Raw genomic sequence first — 14,097 nt, 5'->3', positions numbered from 1 at the left:
GGGAGGGAAAATATATATCATTTGGGGTTTTATACACCTTAGTGTTATTATTATTAGGGGTAGGGGTAAAATAGGGGAATTACATAGTAGAGTTAGGAGTTAGTATGAGGGAAGGAGGGGGATTTAGAAAGGGGGTGTTAATGATGGAGTAGAGGGGAAAAAGTGAAGTTAGTGATGCTCTCTGCTGTGAATCCATGAAATTCACCACCTTTTTTGCTGATATGTTCATTGCCTTGGCAAAACATCTTTGACAACTATGTGATGGTGAACATGTCTTTTCTGCAACCACAACTGCCTACCCCACTATTTCACCTAGCATTTTTTGTTTCTCCTTGGAGGGGCACTTGAACTTGCAACCCTCAATTGCCTTTTCTTTTCTTTGGCTTTTTCCTTTTTTACTCTATCTGCTTCTACCCTTATCTCTTCCAAGGTCCCAGATTAGACTTTTGGGAACCTTTGTTTCTCTACCTGAACTACTTGTCTGCCAAGATTAAGCTGTTTGGACAGACTTCTTTCTCTATTCTACAACTCAAAATTGAAACATGGCATGATCCAGCTTGAACTGTTGAATCATCCACAAAATTTGTAATGAGGTCCTCAATATTTGAAGTATTTCACACACCTCTGATTTCCTGGAAATATGGGATCTTTGTAGTAACAAAGCAGAGCATATTTGGATTTTCAATAATCAATCATGAAATATGAAACCTATTACTATAGGTATCCAACAGGTTGGAAACACCTCCCTGTGCCCATCGCCTTGCAACTTGAGTTGGCATCACTCAGCAACCTCTTACACGGGTTGGCTCCCATCCACGCGCGCAGGCAGGACGTGAGAGGTTGGGGAAAAAACCGGGCATGATATACAGTCTCTCAGGGATACTCTAAGTGTCTTGAACGTCCCCACGTGCCTCCCAACCATGCCCCTTGGGTATGCATATGGAATTTCCCCTCAATTCCTAAAATAGATCATTTCTGTTGGATTCTCTGCCACCAAAAAATCCTCACTGAGGACAGACTCCAGAAAAGAGGCATCAATGGGCCTTCCAGATGCATTCTTTGCAAGGAGAACTCAGAAATTGCCCTCCACCTCATGATCGAATGCAAATTTACAATCTCTATTTGGCAAGAGCTGCTGGATCCTTGGAATTATGATTTCATTTTTCCTACTCTTGTTCAGGATTTGTTCGCGGGCTGGATGGCCAAATATCCAGGCGCACAACCAAAAAACAAAACGGTTAGGACAACTTGGAGTGCACTGCCAAAATTCATCAGTTGGCATGTTTGGTTGGAAAGGAACAGGAGGATATTCTGGAGCAAGGATCGGGACCATAGAATAGTAGTCAACTCAGTGAAATGCCAGCTAACCGAGTGGCTGGAAGACAAAGGAGATGACTCAAATCTCAACCAACAAGACAAAGACCTGGGATCTGTCCTTAATTTTAATTTTCACAAGCCATGAAGCTCTCCTCCGATTCTAGAAGATTGGCAAATTAGGAAAAATGAAGAAGATTTTCAGGAATGGCTATCCAATCAACCCATTCCCTCCCTATTCTTTGATGGGGCAGCAAAAGGGAATCCAGGAGAGGCTGGTGCTGGTGGACACATTAATACGCCAGACAACACATCTCCACACAATTTCGCTTGGGGATTAGGCCATTCCTCTAGCATACAAGCCAAGGCGTTGGCCCTCTTCCAAGGTGTAAACTTCCTCAAAGAGCTAGGAATTCGGGAGGCAAATGTCTTTGGAGACTCCCAAGTAATCATAAGAGCAGTGGTGAGCAACTCCAACCCAGCAGATCTACAGCTAGCAAGATTAATTACAAGGATCAAAAGCATGTCAAAGTCCCTACATCTGAATTATTTTCATGTATTGAGAACAAATAATAAAGCAGCAGACATTGAGGCAAACAAGGCAGTACACTTAGAGACTGGAACTATTCTAAAAAATAAGGAAATTATGTGGGCACCTATCCCGTAAAGAGCCATGTTTTATTGCTTTCTTTTACATCAGTTCGTTTGTATCTTTCAGCTCGGACAATTAGCAACAAAAGTGCACTTTAACAATTGTAAAAAGAGGAAGCTGATAAGAGCAGGCGCCATTTCCCTCTTGGTAGAAAGGCATGCTGGAAATTGCTCCTCCCTTTGTAACCGAATGGGTGGCCTTTAGCCAAACAGTTAATGAAATCCTATAACCATTCTTGTAAAAAAAATAATAATAACAAATTTTAAAAAAAGCAAATTAAAAATACAACTTACATAACATAATATTATTAAAAATACTTAATTTAAAAATACAACTTACAAAACATAATATTAAAAAAATAAAAAATTTAATATTCTTAAACCAGGAATATTGTAAATACGATATGATATAAACAACCTCCACATCATACATCGATTTTAATCATAATTGATAAATATGATGTGAATATAAACTGCATCCACATAATACATCAATTTTAATCATAAAATTTGAAATATTAATATAAAAATTAATTTATTATTATAATTTTTAAATTAATATAAAAATTAATTTAATATTATAATTTTTAAAATTATTACCATTAATTTAAATTGATTTATTATTATTTTTAAATGAAATTTTTAAAAACCATATATATTTAAATTTCAATTTTTCTTTATAAATAATATAGTTTTTATTTATAATATGATTATAAATTGCCAAATAATCGATAGACATTTTTATGCCTATTCTCATTATTATTATTATTTGGTTTAAAAATTTACAATTTTAAAAAATTTAACTATTTATGCTATACATAATTTTGTCACCCCCAAATCTTATAAAAAGAGAAAAACCACTTAACTAAAGGAACGACGTAACTAAAGCCCTTGTAACCAATGGTTACTCCATCTCTCTAAGAAAATAAATCATTCCATTCTAAGTTCCATCCCAAATATAAAATCAATCATTCTTATCCCTTGATGGCAAAAGTCTCTCTAGCCTATATCCAAGGTATCACAGATCATATCTCAAAAATTTTAGCGAAAAATAATTTAAAAGTTCTATTCAAACCCCATACTACCCTTAAATAGTTATTCATATCAATTGAAGATAAATTAGATCCTATCCTTGGCCTAAGAGTATATCAAATCCCTTGCTCATGTGGAAAATCATATATAGGCCAGATTGGAAGATCTTTTAAAGCTTGAATTAAAGAGCATATAGCTCACAATGTTCAAAATAGAATCTCTAAATCTGAACATTGAACACTGTCACAATTTTAAACACCTTATCTATTTTGACCAAACTAAAGTTCTAACCTCAATCCCCTTGCATTCTTCTTGAATCATTAGAGAAGCCCTTGAAATCCAGAAATATCCTAATAATTATAATCGTGAAGATGACTATAAATTAAGTCGTATAGAAACATACCTTTTAACATCTTACTAATAACTAGATTTGTTACTAGTACTCCTTACTTGCCTTCTCTACCCACCACTTCCTTGATTTCTACATTTACCCTTCCTCTCTTTGCCCCTGACTTTTTAATCCATTTTTTATTTTCTTCATCATCACCCCTCATCCTTTAACCCATTTTTTATTTTCTTGATCATCTCCCCTAATCCTTTAACACCATTAATTATAACTCTAAATATTTAATCAATTAACCCATTTTTTATTTTCTTGATCATCTCCCCTAATCCTTTAACACCTAATCCTTTAACACCGTTAATTATAAATACTAAATATTTAATCAATTTCCTTTAATTTGGTTCTCCCCTTTTTCTCTATTTAACTCTCTCTCATTTTATTTTTGGCCATATGTATTTGGCCACTCAACTTCTTCCTCGTATTCTTTACTTTTCTTAATACACTTCCTTTATATCATTTTCCCCATTTTTTTTATTTTTTTTTTATCAATAAGATCTCAAGTCAATTTTTTTCAATTTATTTTGATTACTTCCAAATATTTTTTTTAATGATTTAAATTTAAATACTTTAATAATTTATAAATTTTTTGTGAAATTATAATTAAGAAATTCATAATTTTCTTTAACAAATTTAAATTTAGATAATATTAATTTATAATTAATTTTATTTAACATGTTTTTCATTATAAAATTCATTACTTTTTCGGTAATAAATTTAAATTCAAAAATTTTATTAATTTATAATAAATTTATTCATTGCTTTCCTCAACAAATTTAAATTTAAATATTTATTAAATTTTAAACAATTTTAACGATTTTATTAATTTATAAAAAATTTATTCATTGCTTTCCTCAACAAATTTAAATTTAAATATTTATTAAATTTTAACCAAATTTTTTTAACGTAATTTTTTTTTCAAATATAATTATCATAATAGATTTTCATTAGTAGTTATAACATTAATTCTCTTCAATTACTTCCAAATTAAAAATTTGCTATATTTTTCTAACCCAATTAAATTATCATTATATATTTGAAAAACTTCAACAATTTTTTTTAAGAAATTCCTTAACAACAAAATAGTCTCTTAACAGATAACTTCCATAATTAAAAAGTTAACTGGATGTTTTTTTTTTTCTCCATAAAACTAAGCTATTTATATTACAAAAAAACCAAAATTACAGCAAAAATTTACATCAGGGCCGTGGCCCTGCATCTCCAGAGAGATTTTCCCCATGATTGACCATTCAGAGCAACACTGGCGCAAAAAGAGACCAGTTTTTCTTCCTTCCGACATAACCAACATCTAAATTGACACAGTAGACATATGAGCCGACACGGTGGACACATAAAATGACACGGTGGACGCATAAGCTAACATGGATGACACGTAAACTGACACTGTGGACATATAAACCGTCACGGTGGACATAAACCCAGTAACAGACAGACAAAGTGAGCAGAAAGAGTTGGACAGAGAGTTGCGTTCCTGGCCGCGAATACAGAGCAGCTTCTGAGTTAATCTTCATCAGTTGTGTGAGGCTCGTCCGTCACTGGACCTTTAAGCTTCTTTGAATCCTCCGTGTCCGAGCGCAGCAACCTCTGAACCGGCTCACTGGGGCCAGCATCATCAGCTTGAGTTGGTCGCCTCATGTCAACTCTGGGAACTTGCATGTCGACCCTTGGCATCGTTAGGTCTTCCAGTTGCCCCCTAAGATTGCTGCAGTGCTCCACGGTGACTGAGACGATGAGGGTATTGTTCTCCAGCGTGCAGGGGATCCGATATCGAACAGCCGGGTGCTCCACATGACCGCATTCCAGAATTTCACCTCTGCCTCTTACATTGCTGCGTCCGGCAAGCCTGCTCGGAAATCTGTTCTGCTCGGAGGTAATTTCCACTGAGGAGGAAGGCGAAATGTCAGGCCTCTGAGTGGCAGAACGGCCCCTAGAACCTCCTCTACGACTGCTCATCCTGAGCCTCTCTCTTGGCATCCGACAATTGCCTCCCGTTGCAGAATTCCCCTGAGAAATCTTGCACTGGGCCAGAGAATGTTCTGTCTCTGCCAGCACCTGCTCGGTCCGCTTGAAAGAATGCGGGAAAGCGGCTTGGAGTTCAAACTTAACGAGTTCCATTCTCCTCGTCTGCTGCTGCGCATTGAATGGCGCCTGGACCAGACTTGACATTCCAATGACTTCACCCTCTGCGAAAAATGGCGCCTGAACCAGACTTAACATCCCGATTGCTTCACCTTCCGGCAGAGTTATTACACCTGCGTACTGGTATGTCGTGGCTCGTCCGGGCTGACACCTGCCCATGTGACGAGCCACCTGCCTCTCACGCATCATAAACACCCGCATCCGGGTGAACTGGATGTTAAATGAATAAATAATCTCATTTAAAATAGATAATTTTATTAGTCGTCCAAATCACTAATGAACATAAATTTATAAAAATAAAGATATGAGTTTGATTTTCAAGTTTTCCAAACTAAGTAAAGTTTCTATTCGCTTATTCATTTTAAAAATAATATATTTCCCTCTTCATATATATATAAGGTATTAGGTATATATATATATTTTTTTACAAATTTTGAATTTGTGAGATTTTTTTTTTTTTTTGCTTGTTAAGACTAACCTACACACTCACGGGGATTTGAACCGGTGACCTATGGCAAGGAGTGCCTTAACAGCGCACCCATTCACCGTCAATCCAAAGCCCCGTGGGCGAATTTGTGAGATTTTACCCCACGTGGATTTATTTGTTTTAAAATTTAAATAGTTAAATTTTTTATTAAAATAGAGTTATAATTGTATTTTATAATATATTAATTTAAATTTATTTCAATTTTCAATTTATCTAGAATTAAGAGGATCAAATTTCTTTATATTTCTTTTTACATAAAAATATTATAGACAAAATCATAAGTTGTCAAATCACTCAAAATAATTTGGCTATTTTACCTCAAATTTATTTTAATTATTAATTTTTATTTTTATGTAATTTGACCAAGTCAAAATGTTTACATAATAGGATAGGACAAGACAATATTTCTTCCATACTTGGCTGGAGAGAGGCCTCTTGACGCAAACATATAAATAAAAAGGGTTTTTCAATATTTAATTTTTAAGATGTTTTAAAATTTAAAATTAGTTCATGTAATGTAATTTTTTGTTCTTTTACAAAGGAAAACATTTAAAGAAAATGTTTATGAGTACTTTCCTATGATCCATAGATGGTGTATGGGATAAAATATTAGCCTTAATTATGAAACCTAACCTTGAAATGGTTAAGAGAGTCAAACTCATGACCTTCACAACTTTGGGGGAAAGATCTCATGTTTGGCTTATGACTCCTTGAGGCTCTCTTATTATCTAGCATATTCTAATTCCTTGACAATATAACAAAGAAACTTGCTAATATGTTTACAAATAACCTAGCCTAAAATCTACACTACCTTACATAACATTTAGAAACTTGGGATTAGAAAAAGAAATGCCCATTGAGGGCTTCCTGCTCGATGGCTACTAATAACTAGAGCTCCGCTTCAACTTTTTCCCAATTTCAAAGTACCAAATACTTGTCTAAAATGCTTGGCATACTCGTTTCAATTTCTACTAAATATAAAAATGTCATCTAAGTATATAATCACAAAGTCATCAATGAATGGTCGAAAAACGCCATTCATCACACACATAAAAGTTGTCGAGGCATTGCAAAGCCCAAAAGGAATCACTAACCATTCAAACAAACCCTACTTTGTTTTGAAAGCAGTTTTCCAAACATCACCTTTTGCAATTCGAATATGATGATAACTACTTTGCAAGTATAACTTAGTAAAATAAATTGTTTCTTTTAACTAATCTAACAAATCATTGATACGGGGAAGAGGGTATCAATTATTTAGCATGATCTTGTTAGCACATGGAAGTCAACGCATATTCTCCATGTACCATCCTTATTTGGTACCATCACAATAGGAGATCCACATGGTGAGGAACTAGGTTTGATGACTCCCTCTTCAAGCAATTCTTGAACTTACTTTTTGATCTTCGCATTCTCAATCATAGACATCTTGTACATACCAACATTAAAAAGAGAGACACTTTCTTGTGACTGAATCTCATGTTGAATCTTCCTCTTAAGAGGTAGTCCTTTAGGTTCCTAGAAGATCTCATCATAGTTTAGCAATGAGATTAACTAATTCATCCTTATGAGAAGGATCACAATCCTTAAAAACATCAGATTGTTCAACATCTTTTGCTTTCACAACTGAAAGTACACAATTCTTGCTAGCATTTATGGGCCTATTTATTTGCCCCGTACTAACAAGTGGTAAGTTGATCTTAATGCTATGTGCGCTTACAATATACTCAACCCCATCTTTGGTGATGTGATATTTGTTCTCCTTCCTGAAAAATATGGCTTTCCTGTCATGCAAGTAAGGGATTCCCAATACAATTCCATAGATATTAAGAGGAACCACATCTAATTCAACCTCGTCAACAAATTTTGAAGTGATAGCAAATTTAAGTTTACACTACTTTTTTACTTGTAGCTTTGCATTATCACATATCCAACCAACACGATAAGGTTTCTTGTGAGGGGCTATTTCTAATCCTAGTTTCTTGAAAATTGATTTAGATATTACATTACTTAGGAGCCAGTATAGAAAAAGAGTATCAACTTTCATATGCTTAATTATCACCCTCATGTGAAAAAACTCATTTCTTTTGCTTTCAGTACTAGGAAATGGAATATAAAATTTAGAACTAGCATGAGAATATGTTTTAGCTTACACTCCTACAACTGTGACCTGAGTTTCATCCCCTGAATCGGGTCCCAAATCTTGTTGCACTATTGCAACAATATTTTTCTTTTCTTTGCCTCCAAACCTTTTAGGCCTTAGTTCAAGATGCAACTGCCAATAGTAAGTATCATCACACCCTTCTATTTTACAATGAGAGCACATAGGATTTTCCTTTTCATTCTTCGTTTTAGCAACTTTCTTTTCTTTCCCTTTTTCTTTGAATATTCCTTCAAAGAACTTAGTTGGTTGCTTCTTTGGGAAATCACTTTGCACATTCTTTCCACTGGACTCAAGATGATTAGTTTGGACACATACTTCATACAAATTATTGGGATTATATAACATAATAGTATGTCAAATATAACTATGCAATGCACAAATGTATTTTAAAAGTGTTTTTGGAGAATCTAATGGAATATTTAAAGCCAATGCCTTCCTCGTAAATTCTTCCATAAAACTTTGCACTCTTTTTCCTTTTCATTGTCTCAAATTTTGCCATTTCATGATTACTTTTTGGGTACATGCTAAAGGATAAAATTGTTTCTTTAATGCATTAGTGAAGTTTGACTATGAAGAAAAGAGCTTACCATTTTTTCTACTACCTTCTCGAAGTTTACTTTCCCACCAAACCAACACCGTAACTTCAAGTCAAAGAGATGACAACTAAATCTTTACCTCTTCTTCAAAAATCTACTGAATATGAAAATAAACTTTTATTTGTCGAATCTAATTATCCTATCTTTCTATAATAAGCTCGCCATTATATAATGGTAATTTAAACTTTACATCCAACTTCAATAATGGCATCTTTGAAGCAATCTTCTTACGAGGAGATTACAATGAATAATGAGAAGGAGAAGAATGGGAGGAGGGGTAGGTATTGAAGGAGGAAGATGGGGCTAATCACCCTCATTCTTTACTTGAATTGTGCCTACTCCTCTTCAAATTCATCTTTCATTATAGAGCTCACCCATCCTTAATTGCAACAAATTGTATGCTTCGAGAAAATCTGACTCAAAGTTAGAATGATTCTCTCATCCTGGTGAAGCCATCTCTCCTCTTTGAGTGAATCTTCTTGAACCAACTTCAAGATTGAAGCTTCAAGTTCACTTTGTCCCTTCTTGAGCTTAGACCTGGTAATCATCCACACTTGAAAACCAAATCAAACTAGCTAACTACGCTATAATACCAAACTTGATTAGGATTTTTTTATTATGAGCCTATGATTTGTCGTCTTAAATAGAATGTGGAAGTACCTAACTCGATAAAAGCATTGAAAAATATATTAATAAAAAGAAATAATTGTAGATAAATAAAAGGAACACCTATACCTTATCAACCTACCCTTCCACGTATCTCTCAGCCTACCCCTATCTCCTTCACACCAAGATATTTTCTCGTAAACTGCCCTTGGTGTAATTTTTGTGAGGACTATTATGATGAGAAGAGTTGTGAAGTCATGAAGGCTAGTAGAGAAAATATTTTTGGAAGTAAATCTACACCTCCACCTATAAACCCCACTATAAATAATGTCAGTTGGATTGATAATGATCTTAACATTGTAAATACCCACACCCAAAATTATAATAAATTTTTTCAAAATAATTCTTTCAATTGTAATCATCCCCCCAAGCAATCTACTCCAAATCTCAAATATGACAGCCATTTTAATTCAACTAATAATTCATCCAAAGATTTAAAAAAATACAATATCATAGAGGACATATCCAATATCGAATCCAATGCCACACTACTTGATTTGGCTCAAAATCCTAAGAAAATTTCCAATTTGAAAAATTTTCTTCAAAAAAAAAGTAAAAATACCCACTTCTTTGGTGTTAGGTAAACTTGACTCGGGAAGAGAGTCAAATATTGACCAGGTATAATAGTGGAGGTTTTGGGCACGTGGTATTGTGTACCCATGTTTTTCTTCCTATGGTATTGCATGTAATGGAGCCTATAAAAGGTTGGGAGGACTTCATTGTAATGAAGGTGAGGGATGTGAGTTGGGAAGGCTCAATTGGCCGAGTTGGCCAAGGTTTTGCCCAAGGGGTATAATGAAATTTCATCGGGGTGGGTTTTCCCTAGAGTTGGGCTTTTCCCAGGATAAATATTATTGTTGGTTAATTTGTGTTATTTTTCTCTCAGTGAATTTTATGTTTCTCAAGTTAATTTCTTCATTCGATATCCATCACAAAGATGGAAGATGAGGTCGAACCCTTCCAAAATCAAGAGGTTTAAGTAGTAACCAACTACAAGTAGCCTAATAATACTCATTTCTATGTCTCAATAGAGATATTGGATAAGATAGCTCATTGTTGTCTAATAGATGGAGGTTCTGGCCCAAATGTCATGTCTAAAACAATTATGGAAGAACTTGGAATTTCATGCACTAATGAAATTCCTAGGAACATGTTGGCATTCAACAAACAAAATCAAGCCACAATTGGTGAAATATAAAATGTCACATTGGTCATGTGTGCACATTCTAAAATTCGTATGACCTGTAACATCTAAGGCATTGATATGCCTGTTGGTAATTATTCGATAATTCTTGGTAGAGATTGACAATCACTAACATGTGGCTATTATTCTATGGATGGTTCTCATCTTATTATTCCTAAAGGTCCTAAAAACATAATCATATAAATGGAAGAAAGAATAGTGTTGTAAATAAAAAATATTCCCCAACCATCAGTTAAATACATAGAAGAGGACCTAATAATCTATTCCATCTTTAATGAAGAAGAAGTTGTTAATCAAAGTACTGTGAGTGATACTTCAAATTCTGATCTAATTCTACACATGTTATTTGAAGGGGCATCGTCACAGGAAGGAAATGGAGCCGACTTCTTTTTACAAAATCATTTTGTAAAATCTCATTCCTTTTCTTATCGCTTGAACTTCACATGCACTAACAATATTGCAGAGTTTGAGGCTCTTCTCCTTGGGTTGTAAACTGAATTATGAATACCTTTGCCAATGGTTTGGCAATGTATGTTGTGAGGCCCAAATATTTTGATATGATTAATGAGCCTGATTGTATCCTAGTAACATAAACGACATCTTCTTGATAATGAGGAATTGTGGCAAGTCTTTGATGATGAGCAAGATCTCCTAACATTTCTCACCAATGATATCAAGGAATCCTCTCAAATCATTAATCTTGAGAAAAATAAATATCCTAAGGGCCTGGTCCCTTTGGAAGATGCTTTCTCACCTAGTGATGCTACTAAAATTCCACCATCAAGAAAATCATCCTACAAGACAATTGATAAAACAATGTAGGTAAATATTGGGACTGATAATAATCCAAAAATGTTGTTTCTGAAACTTGGTCTCAGGATGAAATAGATAAGTTCATCCACCTCTTTCGTGAATTTTCTGATATCTTTGCTTGGTCCTACAATCATTTCAATGGTTTTGATCCTTCCATTTTCACTCATGCCATACCTATCAAAATTGTCTGTCAACCTATTAGGTAGAAGCAAAGGCCTATAAACCTAACCTAAGATGAAACCATCAAATTTGAATTAGATAAAATGCTAGTTTCTCATCTATTTACCCTTTCAAATATTCTGAATGGGTAGCTAACTTGATTTTGGTTAGAAATAAAACTAGACATATTCATTTATGTATTGATTTTTTTTCCTTAAACAAGGCTAGTGTGAAGGATAATTTTCATTTCCTGAACATGGAATTAATCTTGCAACAAGTAGTTGGTTCTGGAATGATGTCTATTTTAGATGGATTTTCCAACTACAATCAGATTTGCATAAAGAAAAATTGCATACATATGATAACCTTCACTACTAAATGGGGAACATTCTCTTTTAATTGCATGCCTTTTGGCTTAATAAACATTGGAGCTACATTCCAAAGAGAAATGAATATATCTTTTGATGATTTGATAGGAGTAACCATGCAAATATACTTAGAGGATTTGACAATTTATTCTAAGAATCATACAAATCATTTTTAGGTGTGCTCATCCTGTAAGGTGTACAAATATACTTCAACTCTACCAACTCAGGTGTGCTCATCCTGTAAGGTGATTTTGATGTTGGAGCTGCCCCTGGCACTAACTCAATAGAAAATTCTACTTTCCTGTGAGGTGGCAACTCTGAAATGTCCTCAAGAAATACTTCCAAAAGTGTTGTAGAATTGGGTACCAGCTCAAAACATCTGCATCCTCAACTTCTTTACCTTTGTCACTAGAAATGTGCACTACGAATAACACACACCCTTTCCTGTGACTATGCTTTACCTGCATAGCTATCACCATTCTAACTAATGTGGCTTTCTTCTTTCCCTGCAAGACTCTTGCTTCCCCATTGTCATCCACACACTCGATGGCTTTGTCATAACAATCCACCTTGGTTCTATGAAGGTAAAACCAATCCATGCCCAACAACATACTATATGATCCCAACGGTAATAAATTCAAATGTGTTGCAGTAGGCATACCATTCAAATCAAATGCACAAGATCTTACCCAATGATAAACTTGCTTCTTTGTACCTGTAGCCAACTGCACTAACCAATATTCTGCATGCAATTCCTTACTCAAACCATACTTATCCACCAAGTCAGGACTAACACATCTATAATTAGATCCAAGGTCAATCAAAATAGAAATAACTTGATCACAAAGATTAACATCCATCTCAATATAGATGCCTGATGGTCTGCTTGTTTATTATCTAATGCTGCATAAATACAAGGTACACTCTGACCAACATCCCCAATAGTCTGTGCCTCATGTGCACTATATATCTGAGGGATACCACCTTGATTCTATGGAAAATCTCTCTTAAAGTGCTCCTTATCACATGTCCAACACTCAAACCGACCAATACCCTCACCTCTATGCTGCTGCTGTGACCCATGTCCCTGTCTAGCTACATTGAACCTCTTTTGCGGTACTAAATTTTATTTCTTGTCTGTATTTTGAGGCCTTTCTCTTTTCGGCTACCATTTACCTTTACCTTTGTCTTTTCCTTTCCATCTTTGTTGATATTCATTCTTACGCTTTGACTGTTCATAGTAATGCTTCAATTTCCCAATGAATTCCTCAAGTGACCAAGGCTCATCATACTCAATCTGATCTCTAAATTCTAATGGAAAACCACTAACAAATTGCTGAACTTTAGCCTTCTCATCTGTAAGACATGCTACATACCTCAATAGCTCCAGAAACTTAGTCGTGTACTATTCATCTATCATTGATCCCATCTTTAGCACATAGAATTCGATGGCCTTATTGTCGTAGTACCTTTCTGACAAGTATTTCTTCCTGAAAAACCTCTTGAACTCAGGCCAACTCAAGTCCTATGTCCTGATATCTCTGACCCGCTTCACATCTTCCCACCAAATGTCTGCTTTAAATTTCAAGATGAAGATAGAAATTCTAGCCTTCATGTTATCTGTGTACTCATGCAACTCAACTAATTTGTTCATTTCAAGTATCCAAGCCTCTACATCTTCCTGTTTCTTCAAGTCTCCATTAAAAGTAGTTGGATTTTCTTTCTTAAACTCATATGGTGAATGTCCCCTATCACTCCTCCTGTAAGTATGATAATGATGCCGATCATGATGCATGTTAGAACCAAAACTAGAATAGTACCTATATCCATCACCTCTCCTATTTGGAGTACCCAACAACCTGCCATCTCTAATAGTGTCATATCTATATGAAATGTGACCACCCTGAGACCTACTTCCATATACCCCATTAGTTTTTTCCTCTTGTCCATGGCTGATTCAAAGTGACCCTTGTTGTTGCAATTCTGACAAACCCTAAAGAAGTATAACATTAACCTCTTCTTGTTTCTCTTGTGCCTATATGATCTTGTCATTGTCTGCCTTACAATTCCTTATTTCTTCCTT

The sequence above is a fragment of the Pinus tabuliformis genome, chromosome 9, assembly GCF_031772625.1.
Source record: "Pinus tabuliformis cultivar Carrire ecotype Pingquan chromosome 9, CPIR1, whole genome shotgun sequence".
In the NCBI taxonomy this organism is placed as follows: Eukaryota; Viridiplantae; Streptophyta; class Pinopsida; order Pinales; family Pinaceae; genus Pinus; species Pinus tabuliformis.
This window is presented reverse-complemented; position numbering follows the sequence as displayed.